Here is a 25761-nt window from a genome sequence, read left to right on the forward strand (position 1 = left end):
TTCTCACGGACACTCTTCCAAGTGCACGATGCCCTCCTGAAGCACGCCGACGACCACATCACACTACCACGCACGTACCAGGAGATTACCAACGCTAAAGTGGGATTCCATGCACTTGGCGGCATCCCGGGTTGCATTGGTGCCATCGACTGCACCCATGTTGAATTGGTTGTCCCACATGCCATGGAGGTCCAGTACCGCAACCGGAAACAATTTCATTCAATCAATGTGCAAATGGTATGTGACTCCAACAAGATATTTACGCATTGTTGTGCCAGATTTCCAGGATCTACCCATGATTCTATGGTCCTGAGGAACACAAGAATACCACGCTACATGGAGCGACACGCAGGGCACAGATCCTGGCTACTCGGTGAGTCTCATTCCATGCATGACATCGTGGCCCATTTGATGCGTCAATGACCTTGCAGGGGGGGGGGGGGCTACTTAGCACTATCATTCCACTGACACCCTTTATTCGTCTCATACAGGTGATGCCGGGTATCCACTGAAGAGATGGCTCCTTACACCAATCCGGAACCCACAGAACGAGCATGAGGAGGACTACAACCATGCCCACTCACGTACCCGTGTGGTCATTGAACAGGCATTCGGCCTACTGAAGGCTCGTTTCCGCAGCCTCAGCAGGTCTGGCGGGGCACTCATGTACAGCCATGAGAAGGTTTCTAAGATGGTCATGGCATGTGTCATGCTGCACAACATGTGCATACGTAGGAATGTGCCCATGCCCCCTGACGCTGTACTGCATGCACCTGAAGATGATGATGATGATGAGGGTGGGGATGTGGAGGCACCTCAAGGAGTCCATGAGGCACAGGATGTACGTGCAATCCGACAGAGCATCATAGATGCATGCTTCTAGCAACCACGCATGGTGCCTATTACACGGAAAGGGGACCTGTGGCACTGTGTGTGTGTAGTACAGGCACATTGTGGACTGTACGCCTATGAAGGCCTCGTACGCAAATATCAATGTCCACACATGTCATTGGATGATAATGAGGTGCTGTATTGTTAATGTGATTTGATTTATACACCCTATGGACCCGCCACCCAGTGAAGCCCAACACACCCCCTCCACCCTACTACCTCCCCCCCAACACCAGTGTCCAAATATGCATGCTGTCCGTGGGTAGACGCTATTGCAAGCCCCCTCTACGGGTATCAGGGGCACCCCTGCCCGTGGAGCGCAGGTTCCTGCCAGATCTGCGTTGGGGGCTGCCCTGGACGGAACTTGCCACGGATGATGTCTCTGCCTGCTCGCGTCCATGCATGTCTCTGAGGGTTTGTGAGAGCTCCGAGAGCACACGGCGCACAGCAGCAAGTTCAGCACAAACGTCTTTGGACGTCGCATGCAGTTCCCCCCTCAGGCTCTCGGTGCTTTTCTCCATTTGTGCTCTCAGGCTCTCGCTGCTTCTCTCCATTTCTCCCCTGAGGCTCTCACTACTTTTCTCTATTTGTGCCCTGAGTGTCTCGGTGGATGTTTCCATGGCTGCCCTGGAACCCCCGCATTCATTTGCATGGTCCTTGAGTAGCGTGGACGCTTCCTGCTGTTGCTCGATCAGCAGGTCGAGGGACTGTTGCCTCTGCTGGGCCATGGACATTTGCGGTGGTGTGACAGGGGGGCTGCTCAACACATGTTGCCTTGGCACAGGACTTGTGGGGGTTGGCCAGTCGTCGTCTTCAGGGTGCCCCTGCGTGGTTTCGTCATGGTGTAGGGGATGGAACATGCAGGGGGATTGGGAAAGGTCATGGATGGTACCTACGTCGCCAGCACTGTTTTCCGTGTCGGAGCATGCTGGCATGACAGCTGTGTCACCTATGGTGCTGCTACCACCAGAGGCAGTGCCATCAGATACGTTCTTTGGGGGGACCTGTGGTGCTGGGGTTGTGGACTTGCTGGCTGCTGGGGTGCCTGTTGCAGTCCCCTCCAGTGTGCTGCCACTTGATTCCTGCTGCTGCCGTGTCTTGATCCTTGCACCTGAGGTGGAGGCTCTTGGGACGTTGGTCCTGGCCCTCTTTGCAGGCGTGCTGGTAGGGGTGTCCTGCAGCTCGTCGTTGGTATCGGACCCTGTGGTGGAGTAAAGAGGGGCGAGCGTTAGTTATGGGTCTGTCGGATTTGGAATGGCAACGTATCAAATGCATTGGGGTGGTACATGAGGCTGATTTGGGACTGGGCCTTGGAGGTGGTCTCATTTTCGTGTGGATTGAGGATGCATTCATTTGGCTGCCTGCAGTTAGGGGGTGCATGCTGCACATGTAGGGGTTGTTTATGGCTTCTTGATTGATTTGTTTGTTCATTCTGACTTTTAGAGGGCGCTGTCAGGGCAAAGTATGTATTGCACTATGGGGTCACATGGTACTGCACATGTTCGTGGTTTGTGGATTTCGCATTGTTTCTCTTGGCCAACCTACCTGATTCTCCGGATGTCGGCACTCCTTTCTCCATCCCTCCGACTCCCTCTATGCTCTCCATTCCTATGGTGGAGGCGCAGATTTCCTCCCAGGGGGTCAACTTGATGGGCGACTCTGAACCCCCCCCGGTAGCTGTGGCGATGTTCCTGTTCGCAGAAAGTATGCTGCGTACGCGGATCCGCAGGTCGTCCCACCGCTTGCGACATTGCTGTGGCGTGCGGGGTGTTGTCCCCACCGCACTTACGCGCTGTGCCACCAGGGCCCATATGGCCTTCTTGTTGGCAAGGGCCGTCCTGGTCATTTGACTGGAGAAGAAGACGGCGGAATTTTCCTGGAGGGTCTCGGTGAGCACGGTCAGTTCCTCTCGGGAGAAGTGTACCTGCCGCTTGCGGTCACACGCTTTCTTGGCTACCTTTCCCATATTTATTTTTTTAACTGGGGTTGCTAACGGGTTGGGATGTGTGTCAGGGTCGGATTTTTTATGGTTGTGTTGGGATTCGGATTTTATAGTTGTGCGGCGTGCTGTTTCCCGTTCCGGCCACATGCTTTTACTTCCGTTTCCGTATATTTACGGTGGCCGTAATTTGCGGTGCACGCTCGTTACGGTGACCGCTCATTACGGTGACCGCTAAGATGGGTGGCGGTATTGCACCTGGTGCAGCGTACGGCGGCGGTAAGGGCCGTTTTGGGGTCATTTCCGCCATCGCAGCCTTTCGGATTCCGCCATGGCGTAATGCTCGTGCCCGATGGGTCGTGATTGGCCGCACTTTGCTCCTTCGTGCAATGGCGGAAACGCTATTTACGCTGTTGCGGTCCGGTCAGTCACTTTCCGCAAGGGTCGTAATGAGGCCCCCAGACTATTTATAGTTTTAGCCATGATTTCATAGTAACTGGTGATCGAGCTATCAGGATAATTACGAATTTTAGAGTAGTTAGACAGGCCCACCAGGTTAGCCTAGTAGATAGAGAGATCAATCCTAACTCACGTCTAATAATACAGTTGGGAATTGATGGAGACAGACACAAAGCTTTTTTCACCAAGCTACCCTGTAAAGAATCCAGTTGCTTATGTAAATTGCTAACACAGATATCCAGTGCATATATAAGAATTGGTTCTACCTTTAGGGTAAGGAACTCTAGTAAAGGCGTCATTGAGAATTTACAGAATTTAGTAAAAATAAATTTCATCTGATTTAAGAGAGGTCTGGCTTTTTGCTTTAAATAATCCACCCATGAGTTAATGGTGGTCACATTACTCAGGCGGTATCCTAGATAAATGGTTTCTTGTACTTCATGTATGGAAACACCCCCAATATTCCAGCTATACTGGAATTTCTTGCTTGATTTAAAGATCATTATACATGTCTTAGATGGATTAGGTGCAAGGTTATGTTCATAGGCAAAATCTGTAAATATATCTAGCTTAGATTGAAGACCAGCTGGTGTTAAATCAAAGATAATAAGATTGTCTGCAAAGGCTAGCCAGTGTATTCTTAATGAGCATAGGCTTGCAGGAAACGTAGCAGTAGATTCCCAAAGTTCATCTATGTCAGAAAGATAGCGGTTGAATAGCAAGGCTGCAAAATTGCAGCCTTGCTTCAGTTCAATATGAAGTTGCACAGAATCAGTCAGAGAACCCCCTTGAGTTAGTCGAATTCTGCAAGATGTGCTAGTGTGAAATTTGGTAATCCAATATATAAGATATTCAGGAATTACAAATTTGCGCATTTTAGTCCATAATACATTGCGCATAACTATGTCAAACGCAGAAGACATATCAATCGAAGCAATGTAAATGGTACTAAGTTCCTCTTTTTTTAACTCCGGCAATCAAATGTGCCATTATTGTGGCATTTAATGTTGTTCCCATCTGACGTCTAAATCCCACTTGGTATTTGGAATAGGTCTTATAAATTGCTAGATGTTTATCAAGCTCGTAGATGACTAAAATAGAAAAGACCTTGGCCGCTGCATCTGTCAAAGAAATGGGTCTGTAATTCTTGGGTAAATGAGAGTCACCTTTTTTATCCAGTGGGATTAGAATAGAAGTAACCCACGACATGGGAATGATATCACTTACTAGGATGCTATCAAACTTAATTTTTAGGATCATACTCCAAAATATTGGGTCAGACCTATATACACAGGATGGAATCCCGTCGGGACCTGGAGCACGGGAGTTGGATAATTTTTTGATGGCCCACATGATATCAAAAGTGGACCAAACAAATTTAGCAAAACGGGCCGGTAGCGCATATTTTTTCTTAACATAGGCTATCCATGTTTCAGCATTAATTATAGACTTATTATGACAGACTGGGGTATCTCCTTTTTTAAGCGCAGTCCAGATATCCTGTGAATTGCGACAGCAAATGGCTTTGATCATTTCACAATTTTGTTTGTTATATTGTTCAAAATGTACTCCTTTAATTTTAAATTTATATTCTTGAACAATGTTGTTCTTTTTTAGCAAGTATTGTTTAAATGGTAAATGCGCTATTTCAAGCTTTCTTTTATCGCGATTTTTAGATCTTTTCAAGATTTTAATTTTGCAATTAAATCTATGTTTATGATTAATTGCAAAAGGAGTTTGTTTTATTCAGAATTGTCTAATGCAATTATTAATCATCAGATTTAAGTACTCAATAGAATATAAATCAGGTGTGTAAAGTTAATCACACATTTAAGATGTTTTAATACATGCTCTGCTAACCTCCTACATAAAGTAGGATTCTAACTAAGAGAAATATTGTCCCTTTTAATCTCAATTTCTCGCAAACAGTGATTAATATGCCATTGATTAGTATCAATAGAGGATTTGAGAGCAATGGGGTCATGATCACTATAAGCAATATCCCCAATAATAGCAGAGTCAATGCATGATAGCAGTGAATCGGAGACACAAAAGAAATCAATCATTGAACTACTATTTCCTCTTTTACAAGTATGAGTATTAGAAGGTTCGCTAAACTTAACAAATGACATACCCCAGTCCTCAAAGTAATCACAGAATTCAGCCCCTCTCTTAAAGCAATTTGATTTAGCCTGATGCGCAAGTAATCCTATACATTGAGAGTTAAAATCACCACCCACAATAGTATCAGAGTTGGAGTAAAAAGTTGAGGCTTGATCAAAGCAACAGTCTATGTCATCAAGATTCTCCAATAGTTTGTATTTCAAAGGATTGTAGTACAAATTAATGACTAGAAGTACTTTTGAATCATGCTTATTCAAGCACAAAAAAAACGCTAAAACATGAATGTATGAATACACCAAAATTATATTACAGGCAATAGAATTGTTGACTAAGATTGTTAGGCCACCATAGGGCCTACCTTCCACTCCTTTAGTGGCAGGAGAACAAAATGAATGATAATCAGGGATAACTAGTGGATCCATTTAAATTGTTTCTTGAAACATAAAAATTGATGGTAGTTTATCAAGTGTGGAAAGCCTGATCGGATGTTACTGAAACCGCATGAATTCCATGACAGTAAAGTAAGTACAGTCTTCACCTTTACTTATGATGAAAATAAGTTAGAATTTGCTGCAAATATTGTTTTTAATAGCGGTTCTATCCATGCCATTTCACTGTTAGTGCGAGCAATCGTAAGTAATTGAGATATGCAAAGTTTTTCATTTTTTGCACTAATTGTCAAATCACCATTCGTTTTTTGCTCCAAAGATTCAGATCTCTGATTATCATGTAAAAATTATCCTGCCAGCTTTTCATCATTGAATGTGAATAATGAGAATCCCATGAGAATCCCATTTCAAATAGCTCCCTTCTATAGGCCCATATGAGTTTCAATACATGTTCGGAGAACAAAAGACAAGTCATGCAGTAATTATTAGTTGGTGTCAGGGAGATTTGATCAATATCGCTAGACGCAATAATTCTCAGTGGTGGGATTGTGTAAAGAAGATCTAAGAGGTATCTTCTGTTGATACGTGCCCCACCTAAGATTTCATGCTTTCCTTCCAACCCTAACATGTTGATGCCTTTCTTATTATTGCCTTGTTCTGCCTGTAAATTGCCTGTAAAGACATTGGCAGAGTCATTTGCCCCAAATATAGAATCATCTAGATTCAGGACACTTTTCAAATTGTTCAGGGTTTCATTAGGGGGTCTATCAGCAGATACTGAAGAATTAAGTTCCTTACATAAGGAAGTGTTAGCAAAAGGTGGATGAATTAAGTTAAACTGTGCAGTAGTTGCACCCCTCCATGGCTTGTGTCTTTAGGAGCTGGTTGATTATCTCAAGTGGTGGAATCCCAGCCTTTAAGGGACTAAGCATAGAATCATGCATGTTTGTTACATCACTATTTGTGCTCAGCAATGATTGTTTAGCTATTTCATGTACAACACAAATGGGACCATTATGTTCACCTTGGTTCTGAGAGGGAGGATTTCTATTACATGACTCATTGGATAAAATAGTAAGCTTCCCTTTCCCATTTAGAGTAATACGTACTTTAGTGATTAGTGATTCGTAACTGGATCCATATAAGGTTTTTTTTAGTAAAGTTTCAGAATACAGCAACAGAGCCATTTTTGGTGGCACAACAGAGGATGGTATCGTTACTTTACTTTACTTGGGTCCGTGGGCAGTTTAGGGGATAATGTAGACCTATTAGAGGTCTGTTTCCTTCCAGCACTATGAAAGTAGTTTGGAAGTATTTTTTGAACTTTCAATGCTTCTCCTTCGAATTCAATTACCTTGTCGGAGCCGATTATTGCATCATGCATGGCTAAAGAATTTGCACAATCAGAATGCACTTCGGCAGTAACCATATTTTTGTGGCAACAAGGAATTGATGGCAATTTTGCTCCTTTTATCTTTTCCACCTTCCCGTAGTCGGCCCCAAGATGTGATTGACATTCCACAGAAATCTGTGCTACATCAATAACATCTTCTCCGCAACTATCGGAGATCACCAAAATTTCTTTTTTTGATTTTTTCATTTTTTTCTTGGCAGATCTTTGTTGTTTTCTGCACGTTTAACACAGCATTTTTGGTTTTTGCGAAATCTTCTAGAAGAATAGCCTCTATAGTCAATTTCATAGTCAGCAGAACCTACGTCCTGTTTTTGTTCATCCATAAGTTTGATTAGGACTGATGGACTGTCAGCAGATAACACCCTTTTTTCTGGCGAGATATTAGGGGTTGTAGGCCCAAGTTTGTTTCTAAGTTCAGCCAAGGAAGAGTTGATGGTACCTAGCCCACATAACAACAAATCAAATTCTTTGGAAGGTTGATTTGCAGGGTCCTGTGTGTTAGCAGAATAGGATTCAGTAGTTTGAGTACTTTGTTCGTGTGAAATTTTAACTTTGGCCTCAGGGGGATTCTTTGCCCCTGTATGGAGCCCTTCTAGTGCAAGGATAAATCCTTCCATCCTTGTGACTTTGGACACGATCTCACTCATGGTATGTTTTATGTCCCAAATGAGTGACATTATGACCTTTGTCTAACAAGTCCAGTATCCTTATTATCACTGGAAAAGTGATAGGTTCTTGATAGCTATTAGTGCCATGGCTGCCTCCAAACTCGTTCCGACTCCGCCCTGGTGAATGGAGCAATTACCTGTCCATTCCAAGGTTGGCGGGACCGGTCATTCCCCATTCCCCATTCCCATTTGAGCCCCCATAGGGCTCAATGGGAATGGGGAAGGTGCTAATAACAGTACCGCAAATTGCGGTACCGTTATTAGCTCCAGAGTCCCTTTGCGGGTCCCGTCCTTAACGCCTGGAAAAACCAGGCGTTAAGGGAGGACCCGCAAAGGGAACTCGTAGTAGGGTGATAAGGGATTACCGGCACCGGTGCCCTTACCGGTGCCGATAATCCCTTACTGCCCACCTCTTAATGAGGCCCTATGAGTTTTGGCTATGAGTGAAGATTTACCTCCGGCAAAACCCTGGAGGTAAATCTTGCCACTCAGCGTCAGAAAATCAGCAGAATTGGCAGCAGTAGTTCCGCAACAAAAGCCCCATTGGGTCCAATGGACCCAAAATAAATGGGGATTTACACTGTTACTACCACTTGTAATCCGGTGGAAATTCCTCTGAAATACCTCCAAACTCGTAATGAGGCCCAAAGACTTTTATGCTGATTTAACGCAACTACAACTACACTGAATGAGGGATTAGCTTGTGAGGAAACGTTCTGCAGGTTGAAACATAAGAGCAGTCAGCTGTTTTCATGACATCCTCCGGCTTTCCTCCTCAACACATGGATCCGAGGCCTCGTTATGAGTATGACTACTATGATAAAAAGACGTATTTCCAAATTCCAGCTGTATTACCAATCCGCCTGATTGTGGGTTTTGCAAACCAGAGGCAAAAGAAAGCACCTGCTTTTAAGTGGATGTGCTACCTACACTCACAGTGATGGAAATGGTGCTAGTCTTATGGGACGTCAGAATGGGGAGTAACAAACACCCATAACCTGGATGAGCATTACCACTGGCGGTAACAGTAATTCGGTTTGGCGGCTGGTGAAGAGGCAAAATTAGGACTAGGAGAAACCCCCTACTTCAAAACACCATCTCAGTTAAGTTGGGGGAAACGGTAGAAAAAGTGTCAGTCTGGGAAGTACAGGCAGATGGGGATCGGATGACTCCCTTTTACAGTCCACGGTTTAAGTTTGTACCTCTGTATTTTGGTGCCTGTACACATTTTGGCCCCTATGCCACCTCTGTCTACTGCCACTGCCCACTCTCGGGCTCTTCTACCGCCACTGCTGGGTGTGCCTCACCCCCGCACCCCACCCCAGAAGTCTTTCAAATCCTCCCTGAAGGCTACAAGATCCTCTCTGAGCCCAGAACCAACTGGCCTGGAGGTGGAGTGGCCCTGATCTTTTCCGATTGGGTGCCTGCTTCTGTCATTCCTATGCAGGCCTAGTCCTCCTTTGTATGCCTTGTCTGTAGGCTCTCTGTCTTTCCTGGCCTCTCACTGACTGTGGCCACCATCTCCAGGCCACCTGGCCAGGCCACCCTCTTCCTCTCACAATGTGCTGACCTCTCTTCCTCTCTCTTTGCCTCGATCTCTAAATTTCTCCTTCTTGGAGACCTCAACATCCACCTGGATGCTTCTAATCCCTCCTCTGGGCTCTTCTGCAGCCTATCTGACTCTCTCTCCCTTTCCATTCTACCCTCTGGTCCGACACACTCTGCCGGACACACCTTGGTTGTTCTCTTCTCCTCAGACATCCCCCTCTCTAACCCTCTCACCACTCCTCTCTCTTGGACTGATCATTTTCTGCTCTCCTCTCACATGAAACGTCATGCCCCTCAAGCAAAGCCTACCCCAGCACTGCCACCTTCCTTCTCGGTCATCCGGCCCATGAAGCGAGTGTCAGTGGATGCCTTTGCCTCTTCTTTCTCTACTCCTACTCCTGTGGCTGACTCGCACCCTGATACAGTCCTCTCCAACGTGCATCTTTCTATCTCCAACACTCTGGACATCCTTGCCCCTGTGAAGAGAATCTGTCTGAAGTCTGCCTCCAAGTGCAACTCTTGGTATTATTCTGACCTTGCCGCCCTGAAACCCGAGTGCAGGGTGTCTCCGAGGAAGTGGAGGGCTTCGGGCGCATCCTCTGAAAAACTGGCCTGCTGCCTGCTCCAAAGGCAATACATACTCTCTGTCCTCTCCAACAAGAGGGTCCATATTCCAACCCACATTTCTGCGGCCTCTAACAATAAAGCCAAACGCTTTAAAATCTGCAAGGAGCTGGCCAATCCTATTGCAGTCTCCACCTCTCCTGTTTCCTACAAGGCACTCTGCCCAGCTCTGGCCTCTTATTTCACCTCTAAAACTCAGGACAGCCTGTCCTCCCTTTCCTCTCCCTTTCACTTTGCCTCTCTCAGGCCCCCTTTGGTAACCTCTCCCATTCAACTGCCCTTTTCCTCCTTTTGTCTGACAACACCTGACAATGTCTCAAGACAAGTTCGATCTATGAAAGTGTTGTCCAAACAGGTGCTCCCCTGCTCCTCCAGCACCATCAAGAACCACATTGACACCCTTGCTCCAGCCTTGGTCAATTTCTACAATCACACTTTCACCACTGGATCTTTCCCCTCTCTCCTCAAGCACACCTTTGTGCACCCCCTCCTAAAAAGCCTTCTGACAATCCTACTTGTTCAGCAAACTATCAACAGATTTCTATCACTCCTTTCTTAGGCAAACTCCTAAAAAAGCTGTCCATCTCTCAGCTTACCCTTCACACTGAATCTGTTGGCTGCCTCCATGACCATTTGTCTGGCTTCAGAGCAGCCAGAGGCGCAGAAACTGCTTTCCCAAACACCTGTGAAGATCTGCTCTCTTACCACGACTCAAGCTCTTCCTCTGTTCTCATCCTCCTTGACCTTTTTTCTGCTTTTGACACGGTCATTCACGCCACCTTGATCAACCAACTCTGTGTGAACCTCGGCATCACAGATCTGGCCATTGCATGGCTGCCCTCCTTCCTCCTGGACCGTCCCTCCCAGGTCCAACTTGGGTCCTTTCTCTCCACCACCTCTCTCTCCACATGTGGTGTTCCCAGGGCTCTATCCTTTCTCCCTGGATCGTCAATATCTATCTGGCCCCTTTGGCCCACCTTTTCTCCACCTTCTCTTCTAACTTTTAGTGTTATGTAGATGACACTCAGCTCTCCTTCAGGCTTCCCTCAGCCTCCTCTCCTGCCACATTCTAGATCACGTATGTGATGGTTTGAAAATCGTTAAGGACTTAGGGCTGTGGATCATGGACAGGAATTGATGAACTGATGAGTTGAATTAGTGGAAGCTGCAAGCGGTATACTGTGAGTACTTCCATTTCATGTTATATCAATGGGCAAGCGGAGAGCAAGGGCGTCTTTCTCTCCGGCGGGCTCTTGAAAATAAGTTCCCCGGATCGAATTGGTTGACTATGCCAGCACCGATTACCAAGGCTAATGTACTTATTAAAGAAATGGAAACACTGCTTTATGACTTGGATAGGTCTGATGCTGACCCGCCCTCTGGGTTCTCAGCGAATGATACAAACCTGCCCACCAGGGGTGTGGCTGGGCCTGGACATTTTCTGGGGCTACGCTAATGTCGGGACTCAGGGCTAGCTAGCTTTTGGGTGTAGCCCCTGGGCTTCTATCCGGGGCTACAACCAAATTACCAGGGGCAATAGTCCCACCAGCCCTCCCCTAGCAATGCCTCTGCTGCCCAGGGGAAGTTGCTTATGGAGAGTCTAAGGCACAGGAGCTGGGGATAAGCACATGAGGATGTTGTGGGTCCACAGACTAGAGTGATTGGGACTCAATCAACTCTCAAATTCACAAATAGGTGTGCTAGTGACCCAACCTCTATGTAGGGTTAGCTAACATTGGCTTTTGTGTCATTTGCAATAAAGACAGGTTGTTCAATGGTATTTCGTCAGTCAGGACTAATGCGAGTGGAGAACTTAGTTTCCCCAACCTGAGCCTCGGTGAAAACCTGTTTTCTCTACAGGCAGCTGAGGAGGAAGAGGACTTGGAACCCACTGTTGTGATTACACCAGACATTGGATGTGCCAACAGATATAAAACCCTGCAATATTTGCATTCTACGTTTTTAACTAAAGTGCAGGGTAAACCGCCAATTTGCCAGTTCAAGGCACAAAGAGAGTGACTTCTGTAGACCCTGCAACTTGGCTGACCCTTTCTTAAACATAATGCCCCATGGAAAAGATGTGAACTGTATGGAGACTTAGTTATTGTTGTTTTATTTTTAATTCTGAACTGTCTCCCTTGTTTGTGGAGATTTCGGCCTTAAATGTTTCTTTCATTGATGGACTAACACTCTTTAAGAATAAGCCGAAGGTAATGGCAAACCCAGCAACGGTTGGAAATAACTGCGCATATATGCCCCTTACCATGGTTACTAATAAATCTACTGGGTGGGCCAATGGATGAATGATGACATTGGAAGGGGGCGGCATGTTAAATAATAAGCAAAGGTCTAACTCTAACCCTCTTTTACATTATCCCTATGCACTTTTGCAGCCTGTTATTTCCAAAGAGAATGTAAGTTGCCTGTCTCGCCCATCCTCCGCAGGCACATCTATGTTTTCTGCATCAGGTTGTAGTCTGTGTGAAAATGGTGGTAGACACAGCAAGAGCATACCCCTAATGCAAGAAAAAGATGCAGGCTGTGGAGCTTCCCACCAACTGAGGGTTACCAAACTCATAGCCAGACCTATGGAAGGAAGAGATTGTCTGTTACATCAAATTATCCATTGGATCAGACACATGAAAAGTTGCCTATCATTAATACAAAGTGCTATAATTCAAGTCTTTCCATAAAATTGATCCCATAGCACAGGATTTGGACTACATAAAACTTGTGTTGGTGGGCAAAACGTGGCTGATAGGATTTCAGCTATGGACTTTAAGCCCAAACCCCCTCTAGGGTCTAAATTTCAACTAAAGGTTTCTGAATCCGGTGTGGGTGGCTATGCTATTCCAAAGTCTACTTCTCCATGTGACCCAAGTGACTGGCAAAGAGGTCTGAATGTAGTGTGGGGAGCAAGGCCAATAAGGGAACGTCTGCACCTACGGTCACTGAAATCTTTGCTCTAATTGAGCAGCTGCTTGTAGAGAACCTACCCAGCATGGCTTAGACCGACAAATCCCAACCTTCCTTAACAGCTTGTTAGAGGGGATTGTCAAGAGAAGTCAAATCCTAGTGTATGCAGGTGCAAAGTAAAGTTAATTGCATACAACAGATAAAGTCTTGTCAACAAAATTCCTGACAGTGACTCGCAAAATGTAATAGCGGGAGCTCAGAGTTTCGGTTTTCAGGAAACATGGGATATGCATTCTATTTCTCAACAAGTCTTTGTAATCTGCTACGTTCCCGCTCTGAAGGGCACTCATGGGAGACTGTGAAGATAGGCAGTGGATGAAAAGTTGGATACATGCAGAACTGAGTGCTACAAATTGTGTGTAATTCACAGATTCCCAAGACCACTTGGGATTGCTCATAGACATTCCTGACCCACCCCCCCTTTTTATATAAATGTATACAACAGGCCCCTTCTTGCAAAAGATTACAATGTGTTTGTTACTCGGAAGCGGTTGAGTGCTTAGTTCCCTTGAAATGGGTTCAGAAACCCATTCGTCCTTCAGCCCCCTAGTTTACGCCTGAGCTCCGCACTATTCGTGTTACAGTGTGAAGGGCGGAACAAAAGTGGAGTGCTAATTATGACCCTCTGCTCAAAGTGTTATTTAAGAAAAATCAAGCTCTATATCATGCAATAAGGGCAGCAAAGTGCTCTCATTAGGCCACATCCATTCAATCTGCTGAAAATGCTGTGCAGCATCTAGTTCAAACTGTGAAAGATCTTCTTTCGCCTAGATCGGCTTGTGCGGTGCCGGCTTCAAAAAGCCGGTGCAACAATTTGTATAGTTTCTTTGTAAACAAAATTGAGCTATTGGAGGTAATACTGGAGGCTCAGTTTGCTCCAATTCAGCTGGCTCATTGGCATTGCCTTCCAAATGATCTGTTTGCCTCTTTCCAGCTTATTAACACTTTGAAGTGGTTGATGTCTTGCTGCACCTGGAATTGGCCTCTCCTTTGGATGACATCCCCCTTTCTCATTTTAAAACCATTGTTAATTCAATGAATGAGATTCTAGCTGAGGCAGTCAATTTGTCTCTCATATATGGTCAAATCGCTTCCGGGTCGAAACATGCTTTGGTACCACCTCTCTTAAAAAAAACAACCCTAGATGCCTCTCTTCTTTTTAATTATAGTCCTATTGCTTTAGTGCTAATGTTTATGAAATTATTGGAGGCGGTAGTTGCCACTCTGTTTGGCCCTTTTTGGTGGATTATCACATTTTGGATCCTTTGCAATTAGGATGTCGCCCTCTTATGGGCATGGAGTCAGTGTTGGTGTCTTTGGTTGATGTTCTCAATCTTATCAGGGACCAAGCCGGGACAGCTGGTTTTATTTTGTTAGACCTATCTGTCGCCTTTGATACCATTGACCATACTACTCTTTTTGCTTAGGTTGAAGGAGGTAGGTATCACAGGTTAAGTTCTTGAATGGTTCCAAGCCTTCCTTTCATCTCATGTTCAATCAGTCTCCTTACCTTCCCCGGGCACGGTTTCATGTGGAGTCCCCCAAGGCTCTGCACTCTCCTGTTGCTCTTTAATCTTTACATCAATTCTTTAGCTCGCATTATCCATACTCACAGCCTCCAGTTTTTCTCTTATGTGGATGATGCACAATTGGTATTCCGGCTTGACCTTGATTGCGGGGGTGACAGCCTTGCGCTTGAGATCTTGCCTTGAGGCTGTTGGTGAGTGAATGGGTGAAAACTGACTTAAACTCAATGGGGAGAAAACTGAGGTCTAGGTGGTAGGCCCACCAGAGTCCTCTGCTTTATCGACCACTGACTTTTATCCATCATCTTTGGGTTCTTTACCCACTCCAGCTAAAGTAGTGAAAATCCTTTGCCTTAAGATTTCAGCCTTGCTATCATCAGAGGCTCAGATCACACCACCTAACTACGAGTTTGGAAGGAAGTTGGAGGATTCACTGCTAGCTATGAGCTGGAAGCAAATCTGATGACTTTCCACCCATTTTCAGTGCAATTTACTGCTGCAGTAATTCCACCAAAAATGCCCCATTGAGTCCTATGGACGCAACAAAAAATTGGGACTTACACTGGCACTTGTAATCCAGCGGTAATACCGCTGGACCAAGTGACGGTAACAGTAATTGCATTGGGTGGTATTCTAGCAGATTTACTGCTGGAATACTGCCCAACTCGTGATGAGGCCCAATATCCATTCTTATTTAACACAAAATCCTTTGAGGGAGAACTTAAAGCGACTCTGTTAAGAGGAATACTCATTTTAATACGACTGATTAATTGTATAAGGAACTAAAAGCTGAAATGGAGTGTCTTTCGAACAATATTGTAAACATTTGACTTCCTTAACGGTTTTAAATAATGACTCTTTCAATCTTTGACAATCATTAATGATACAATCAGTAAACTAAAAGGAAATATTGATATTATGAATCATGCAGATTCCCCACCCAAAATCTCTGCTAACCCCCAGTATCTTATAACCTCTAGCAAAAAGCACATAGTTAAAGCAGATGTACAATGAAATGCAAGTCACCCAAAATTGATAGTAGAGAATCTCATTAACTATAACACACCCATCAATGTGCTTAACCTACCCCTGGAAATCACTTCTTTGATGGGGTTTTTAGTGCATGTGGAACTGTCTAGCTCCAAATACAGAGGAAACTACATCCTCATGTATTAATACAATAACACATTGGATTAACACTAGACTTAAAAGTCCGAACATTAATCCACAAAATATCCTAATCGCCAGACAGGTTCCTTGGGTGGCAACTGGGAGGAAAACAATTTTAGGGGAAGGTATAGTGGTAACATGTGCTGACAATAGAATTAAATCTTCAATGTTACATTCAAACCTATGTTTTAATCCTGATTCCCTGAAGAATAAGATTGCAGCACTATCTTATTTGTACCCTAATCCTCCATTGATAACTAATCGTTACAATATGTCATCTCAACCATATACACATAGTGCGTCTCGTTCAGATATTCTATGCTTTACCTTAGAGGTAAACCGTAAAGGTATAAGAGATGACCTCTAAGAACAAGCCAAGTACTTGACCAGTACTTAGGCAGCAGCTCCAAGGCATCAATCGGCACTAATAAAGGAGCAGTATCTTACGAGAATAGATTTGAAAGTCTCACCACTATAGAAGAAATAGATTGACCATCATTTGATCACCATAGGGAATGTGCTTTCTCTCATTTAAATCACTTGGAAAAAAATGTCAGAGTGTGATCTGTGCATTTAGTTGTCATTGGGGCATTGCGATTTTAACACTGCAGTGCAAGAGGAAATAATTAGATCCAAGCTACCATTGATTCACATTTTATTGAGAACCACAGTCACAGTTATAAAGATTTATAATCGTTTGATGGGAAATATATTGGCCCCTTTATTTTTAAACTGAGTATATTGGGAAATATCATTGAAGATCAGGTGGTTTGATAATGCATACATAGTTGCTAAACAGAATCTATTATTGTTTCTGAAGTTGCCTTTGAGTATTCGAGCTAAAATAGTGACTACTCAAGCAGAATATTACAGTGTTATTGGTGTCTGAAAAATTGCCCTTGACATTGAAGCTTAAGAAGATTTGATATCCGCAGCCAGTTTAACCAACTAGAACACCTTTAGGGAGCTGATTAACTATGGTCACAGACACTTGTCAAATCAGGATCAAGCCATTACCAGCGTACATGATTCCGTTTGGGTCTTTCATTTCTCAAATGTGTACAGTAGTAAGAATGGCACACAGAGGGACGAAGAGCACTTTACTGCTGTACAACGGAAATATGAACTTGGCCTGCATTTTAACAGCTTTCTGTAAACAGACCCTTTGTAGAAGCTCAGAAACTGATATATTATAGGGGTGTACCAAAAATCAGCTTAAAGTAAGTATTCGGACAAATTCCAGCTGAAGCTCAGATATTCAACTTCTGGCTGTATGCCGACGACTTGTTGTTGGTTCCGAAGAACCTTAATCATTCACTACCTGTACTTATGGATATATTGACAGCCTTTAACTGATGCTCAGGTTATAAAATAAATTGGGCGAAATCGGAGGTCCTTCCATTAGTGCCTCTATGTGACAAAAACTTTATAACATATCTGCGTTTTAGATGGTGTGAAGAAAAACTGCTATATTTGGGAGTATGGATTGTTCCAAATATTGGTAACTTCATAAAAGAGAATATGAATATGGTTTGTAAGGCGTTCAAAATTGATTTAGAGAGATGGAAATTGCTACATCTATCCCTTTGGGAAAAAGGTTAATGTATTAAAAATGGTCTTGACACCAAGAATAAACTATGTGCTAAGTATAATCCCCCTAAACATTGATAAGAAGTATTGGCTAGAGTTAGATAGCCTCATCAAAAACTACCTGTGGCACCAAAAACCCGCTAGATTGAAACTAAGTAAGTTACAATTGCCATTAGCTAAGGGGGGATTAGGGGTGCCAAATTTTAGAGCATATCATTTGGCATTTATATCGCAAACCATAGTTGATTTCATAAAACCTGATGCAGATGGATGGGTGTGTGCTGAAACCATTCACAATGGTCCTCTTACACCAAGGGCTTTACTAATGATGGTGCCCAGAACCTGTGATATAAATGGTCCAATAGCTAAGGGTCTATGGATTTCTTGGAAAATACTAAATTATTGTATGGGATTTAATGCATTGAAAGATCCTGGTGCCTCTGTCTGGCTGAACCCGAGCATTAACTTTGAGGGTAAGGCTTTTTTCTGGTTTAAGTGGTTCCTAGCTGGTGTGCAGTGGATAGCAGACCTTTTCATGGATGGTAGATGGATGACTACGAAGGAACTACAATCTACATACAATATTTCCGATTTTTGTATGGCTGATTATCGCAAAATTAAGATGGCAATTGGTGAGGTCAACATGGAAATGAGTCTTAATGTTGATATTTTTAAACAGACAAAAAATGTTGGTGAGTGTGGCTTGGTTAGTCGTATATATGGATTGATTGTAGCCAAATATTAAAGTAATGATTAATTACGAGAGGAATGGAGTAGGAGGTTATGAAAGGACATTACTGAAGATCATTGGTCACGTATGTGTGTAAATGTGAAACTTTGTTCACTGGGGTTGACTGAAAGATCCCGCCAAATAAAGATCATGAATAGGGTTTATTGGACCCGAGAGAGGCTGGTAAAAAGGGGACTGAGTGACAATTTGGAGTGTTGGGCTTGCATACATGACATCGGCACACTGGAACACATGTTTTGGGATTGTGCAAAGGTGAAGGGACTCTGGTTCGAGTATGATAACATTTGTGAAAAAGTTCTCAATGAAAGGCTCGCTCTCGATTTTGTGACAGTAATTCTGGGAAGTGATGATGTATTGGAAGGTTTAACGACATGTCAAAAAAAATGTTTTTTTAGAGGTGCAATGGTAGGAAGAAATGTATTCTAAGAGGATGGAAGTCAGTTGAATCAGTGACTATTGAATGTGGTATACTGAAATGCATAATTTAGCAGAAATGGAAAAAGTGTTGTATCAGAGGGATAAGAAAATGGTTTTATTTGAGAAGATTTGTAGTACATTTCTGAGACTGTACTGATCCAAAGAACTGAGATGTGAGTCCTGGGGTGGGTGGTGGGGAGTAAATGTAAATAAGTTGAAGAGTTAAATTGTACATACATATTTTTGAATTGTAATTCTCAATGTTATTTTTGCAATGTTATTACTGTAAATCAAAATAACATTTTAAAAAATAAATAAAAAATAAATAAAGAGATATTCGACTTCTGTCGAATACTTAATTATTGATCACTTGAAGCTCAATACCTTCCCCTTCAAAAATACATGAAGTACTGCTTTGTCTTTGTGCCTGGAATCATTCACCCATGTCATGTTTATGCTTTAAAAGTGTAATTAAACAAATGCTGCTGTCACTTTTTTGATTGAGTGCAGGCGGCCACAGGTGAGAAAGTGCAAATAAACTCCCTGCCCTTCATGTGCTGGACAGACAGACTTTCAGCTGTTGGTGTGCTGAGGAAGGAGAGGGTGAGCTGAAGCAAATTTCTCAATATTTTGAATGCATCTCTAGTCTCCCCTCTATGTTGCTGTTGAAAACCATTGAGCTGGGATAATAGTTCATGAAGTCACTATTGAAAAAGTATATTTCCTTTAGGCGTATGTTGATTTGCTGTTGACCTGTGTGAGAAATCTGAAAGTTGCAGGTTCCAATCCCGCCATTTTCCAATCCAAATAATATAATGAAGTGGATTAATATAGGTGTTGCAGTGATCAAAGTAAATTCCCAACCCTAAGTAAAATAGCTTGGGAGGTAGTGTACCCTGAGCAAAGAACTTTATTCAACCTGCAGGCCAAGGTTATAAAGAAAGTAAGATGGCTTAGAGGGAAGTGTTCCTGTGGCAGGGATTTGCTTGTAATATTGAAGCGTAGGTTGCAATTCCTGCCCTCCAACTTTCTCATGTTGCCAAAATGAGTCCTGTTAAATTGGGTAAAAGGGGCAGATATTACTAAAGTACATGGATATATTTTTGTAACTAAAATGCCCCAGTCTGCGCAGCAGAAATATTTCTACCAATATTAGAGAGATACACAAAGAGGGAAATGTGTGTAATAAAGAAGAGGAGATACAAGTTTACAATTTAGAAATATTGGATGAAATGGCTGTACAAGTGCAACAGATAAGTAAAATAAATATGCACATGCCAAATAAGATCTGAAAATCAGCACTTTCACTTCCCTATAGGGTCAACCGAGCACCATGGAGGACTCAGGATCCCCTATATATTTTTGTCTGATGTCTTTTACCATGCCCAAAACACCACAAACATACTCCACCCATAAAAGAAAAACAATTGTATATATTAATGAAAAGACATTTTTCAAATGCCTCATCCACGCTCAGTACCACCAGTAGAAAGCATGCCATTAGCTTCCCAGAGGTTTGTATTAGGTAGCACTTCATCAGGCGGCAGGGAGCTAATTGATGTAATCACACCTTTTAAGTTTCAGTGCCCTGCTGGAGCCAGAACTCTAAAGATGGGCAGGGCCAAAAGGAGCATTTGAAAGTATACACATCCCAGTTGCTCCTCACAGTGATTGCATACATGCATACTATACTTATGGTCTAGTCTTAGTTACTCAAGCCCTGCCCCACAAGTGAGGCCTATGAATGCACACAGATACAAACACTGCAATTATTCTACAGTTTCTTTTCTGGTAATGGTTTAAACAAACATCTTCCATAGACAACAAATAAATGGAATAAAGAACAGATATACATATGCTAATGTGTGTTTTTAATTTACAAAATGTTTTTCTTGCCTACATAACTTTATTTATTACTATTCGGCTCTGTTTTCAGCCCCGTACTTGTCCAACTATTCGTATTCGGCCAAATACCTAAATCTACTATTCAATACATCCCTAATGGATTACCACTAAACCTGTTTAGAAGCCTTACGATCTTTGGGCTCCCTTTCTGGAAAACATTTTAAATATATTTATGGAGCAAAGAACAGTCCCATTGACTAGCCAGTGCGTGATCATCTTTCCTAGTTTTAAAAAGGGATTAAGGAATACACCAGCCTCATATCGGCCTATTTTCATTTGGGCTCACAATTCAAGATACTCGGCAGAGTAATCCTTGCCAGGTTACAATCTGGAGTACATGAAGGTAATATCGTATCATACTACCAACTTGCCTTTCATGAAGGCTTAGGTACTAGTGAGCCCGCACTAAATTTATATATAATTATTGTGAACTCATTAAACCTAAAAAAAGAAAAGATCTATCTCGCCTTCATGAACCCGAGCTCTGCCTTTGATGAATTCAATGGGAAGAAATGATGGCAGTGTTTGTAGAATATGAATTGCCCTGAAGATTTCTCCCAGATATGAATCCTTATTCGAAATGACTCTACATGTATGCATCTTCTGGCAGGGATCGTCACTGCACATCTTGATGCCCCATAGAATATGGAGTTTAGACAGGGCTGTGTATATGCTCCTCTATTCTTCTCTTTGCACATCAATGGACTTACTAATACTTTGATTTATCTTGGGGTGATGTAGCAAATTTTGTGAATATGGGTATCCTGGTCATTGCATATATTCGCACTACGCGGTTTTGCTTGATAGAACACCCCGGTTGCTCTAAGTACTACTTACCGATATTGAGTTCATGAATAATCTAGTTCTTTTTTTATTTTTATTTTTATTTGTGATTAATCCAAAACGGATTTTTTAACAAAAAGTAGAAGTAGAAGATAACAAATGAACTTAAGATAGCATTCTGTTTTCTGAAAGTAGAAAGAGGGAAAGTCTTAAGTGAGTGCAATCGAACCAGTGATTGAGTCTTGAAGGGGGAGCATCACTTTAGTGATGTATTGCATGATTTTCACAGTTGCCAGCAGCCAAGTTGGTTTGTCTCCTCCAATCAATTTGTACCAACAGTTTTCCTCATCCTGGAGGATGAAATTGGAGGAGATGTTTTCCAGGTATAGCATGCACATGACCTTTGTCGCAGGGCAGGTCAAAAGTAGGTGACAAATGGTTTCCTTTTTCGATGTAGATTTTCAAAGCCGACAACAGTTTTCTGCAGTTAAGCTGCTGATTGCCAGAACTTCATTTGTTTCCGGTAGGTACAGTCGGATTTTCAGAAAATAATAATATAATCTAGTTCTTAGCATTTATGTGTCAAAGTCTGTGGTGATGATCTGCTATCCTGGCTCAAGGACAAAACGAGATAGGATAGAGTGCCTATATTTTTCATAAAGGTGATACTATATCAATAACTGATGCGTATGACTATTTAAGCTTAACATTCTCTTCTAGTTGTAGTGCGGTCAAGCATGTTGACAATCAATCGCGCAGAATGCTCCAAGCAATCCGAGGGATATCTTGATTTACTAGGATACATAAGTCCTATCTAATCAAATTGATGTTAAAGGTATATGAAACTAAAACAAAAGCTATTGCAAGATATGGTGCCGGGATTGGGGAGGGTGGTGCTCAAATGAGTCAGCTGTTCAGATTCAAGAGAGTACATTCTTTAAGAAGATTTTGGGTCTTCCAGCTTCAGCCCCAAATAATACAGTACACAAAGAATTTAACGTGCCATTTCTTGAAAACAAATCACAGATCAATCTCTATTCTTCTCCAGTTAAGAATATGGCAAAACAAGAGAGCAACCTTAACTCAACCTATTTTGGCGTACGCTATGTCACCTGAGAGTAATTTATAGATCATTGCATGGTTATCCCATATTAAAAGACTAATGCATGAGATTAGTGCAGGCAATATTTTTATATTCCTTATAGTATTACTCATTAATCTGTTCATGTCTTTAAGGAAAGATTACAACATGTATTATCTTTAGACATAAAAGATAGAGAGATTATGACACATCGTAATCACTCTCGTGAGACTTTGATGACAAATTGCCTTCTGAATTACTTAACATGGTCTAGATGTCTTCGGGAACACTCTTTCATTACCAGAGCTTGATGTTGATGTCTTGCCTTTAAGAGCATTGATGGCTAAATAGTCTATGTCAATTTTATCTGGTAAATTTCTGTTTCATTTGCAATGCTTCAACTGAAGATCTATTAATTTTGTTATTTTTTTTGTCTGGCCTATTTAAGTTTCAGAGAAAACCATTTGTTTCACTATTTGTTTCTTTATTTACAAATGTGAACTTTACACAATATTGACCAGCTATGTATTACATATAATTGGCTGAAACGGTGTTGGTAGCATGAACTTTGCTATCCTATCTTAGGGCAGCCTTAAGAAATAGAAGTTATCTGTTACCAGCAATGTAGTACTCATGTATATTTCATGACAATTTTTATAATCTAGTTTTAAATGATGTTTTTTTCATTATACTGTACAGTGTTAAGTATTTTGTTATCTTGCCAAACCACATCGCTCCTTACCCATTGCAATTTACCCACCTCGCAGTTCTTTTTATTCTGCCAGGCCTTTCCATACTATGGCTCCACGCCTTATGCTCTGTGCTCAACCACAATGTATTCCTTTTAAAATGTTTTTTGACTAACATTTAAGATAAAACAGTAGATTCAGAGACTAGAATAGAAAAATATATGAATATAACTTTCAGAGTAATGTGTAGCTGAGGCTCATACAAATCCTTTAGAGAGTATCTCCATTCGATGCCATTCCAATTAATGTGGGAAAATACCAACTATTTAAGGAACCAGGAAAAGTGGAAAACGTCTCAATAGGAAATGTGGCATTGTACGCCAGCCACAATTTACCACTGAAAGGTTAAGTGAATGCAAACACATTAAATAACATAGTACAAAGTACCATGAAACTGACATGATCATCTTTGTATAACCCACCCGAGGCAGAGGGAAATACACAGCGCATCAGATATACAGCCATAATCTGCAATGCGCCAGGCGGCCAGTGTCCCTGGCAATAGCTCAGAGTTTATCCTGCATTGAACTACCATTCCCAGAGGTCCTCAGTTACAGTGCCTAGGCAAAGGGTAAATGGTAGAGCATGAACAGGGAGCAGGAGGGAACACTCTTTAAAGAGAGAAAAAAAACAACTTGAAAGGAGAGAAAAGAATTCAAGCACATGCAGTCTGAATATTTTTTGACGGAGTGAGAAATTGGCGCTATAATGAATCATCACAGGGTTGAACAAGCAACTCCTTATTAGTCTTTTGGTCTTCGGATCATGCGCTACTCTGCCACTTGGTCCCTTTTCCCTGGAAGCCATAATGCGATGTGTGTCGGTGTGTTCCGATACAGAAAAGGCCTCTCTCTGTGGCCCAAGGGTATAGGCGCATTCACAGCTTAAAGTTTCACCCATGCTCGTCTCCATTTTTATGAAACACGCCCTTTCCTTGTTTTCAACATTCATTTGAAACACCCCTTATTCCACATATCAAGGAGTCCGAAAACAATTACAATGATTTGGGGTTGTTTGACTGCGGATGAAATGTTTGCAACGGAAATTACTGCATGAGAAATGTACATTATACAAAAAGGTTCGCACATTTACATTTCGTACATCCACAATAAAACAACCCCAAATCTATAGAAACACTAACCCTTGCCCACACGCCCACTTCCCTACTTACCTTTCATTCCGACGCGCTGTGTCCCTGCGACGCTGGTTCCCTTTCACTTCACTCGAAATTTTGGTAAGTAGAAAATTTGCTGGTACCTATTTTCGAACTTTTAGTTGGGTAGGTCATTTGGAGTCGGTCTTTTTGGCCGAAACCATTACAACAACCTGATGCTTGAAAATGTCTTACCTAACAACCAGACATCTCTGTGTATTGCTCTACTTGTCTTCACATCACAGAACTTTTTCACAAAAAGCATCTTCTGAATAAAATGTGCAAGTGTGCATGCATTACACTGTTTCAGGCTTATGTGATGCAGGCATTTACTGTGCAGAATACACAGAATGAGGGGCTTTGGAATGCTATTGGCCCTTTCCCAGTGAGCTGTGATTTGTCAGGGAAATGGGCTATTATCACTCTGCATTTCACACTTGTGTCTGTCCAGTCCTGTAATAAAAGATAAGACATCACAGAAACAGACCTCGGGCCCGTGAAGCCCAGCTATGGCTTTTACCATCATGGTACTTCAGAGCCCTGGTTAGCGCCAACCTGCAGAATGCAAAACAAAACCTTTTCTTAGAATTTTAAGGAGGCAGACCTCCGTGTTTACACTTCAAAAATTCACCCTTTTCTGCCTTTTTGGGGACGAGGATGCCTACCACAAAGCAGTTTAAGTGCCACCACCGCGCCCACTCCCTTTTCTCTATTGTGCACACTGCATTGAATGAAATTGCTGTGGAATGAAAAGTAGAATTTCTTGTGGTAATACAAGCCATCAGACACACGCCATATCCCTTTGTGACCCTGTGCCCCTCAGTGCGCACTCTGCAGCTCATGGTAACTTTAGAGAAGCAGAGATCAATTTCCTTTTATGTGCAAGGTACTCTGTCAAGTAGGCCAAGGCCTTCCAACTGCTGTTAAGAGTCCTTCCTAACGCAGTCCATCCACATATCCCTCCCTGATCAGAGCACTGCAATGCTAAAAATAGTTCTCTTCTCTTCTTCTCCGAGACCCGCATGCACCACGGGCATGAACCTTCTGGTTCAAGCCAGTGGTGCATGTGGACCTGCATGTCAGATGACAGGGAGTGGACAACTGCAGGTCAACACCTTGGGGGAAGCAGGAGTAAATGTTAAATATTTCCCACCTCAGTTAGTGCAAAACCTGCCAAGGTAGGCCAGAGAGTCCAGCAGTGTCCTTTGAGGCCTGCAGTTGCTGTTTAAAGAAGGTTATCAGGAGTCTCTATCCTGCAATGAGGTCACCAGGAATTGAGAGAGATGAGCCACAGTTGGGTACGAAGTTAATGAGGATGTCTGCGGTTGAGGGTGGGTCGCCACTAGTTGTCAAAGGCTTGTTTAAGAGCCAGTTTTCAGAAGGTTCCTCACTCGTTTGGGTAATAAAAGTTGAGATACTTACAAAATGTCCAGGTTTTGTGATCTAAAGCACATGTTCTTGTGCCTTTGGTAAGAATTGCTTCAAAACACCAGGTATGCATATTACTGACATTTCTGCACAGGTACTCAAACCATTGGCAATGATATGCATCGGAGTTAGAAGAGAGGAATTTGCTAGTGATTATCATTAGCTCAAAGCCTTTT

The sequence above is a fragment of the Ambystoma mexicanum genome, chromosome 4q (assembly GCF_040938575.1).
Source record: "Ambystoma mexicanum isolate Mex_15411 chromosome 4q, UKY_AmexF1_1, whole genome shotgun sequence".
In the NCBI taxonomy this organism is placed as follows: Eukaryota; Metazoa; Chordata; class Amphibia; order Caudata; family Ambystomatidae; genus Ambystoma; species Ambystoma mexicanum.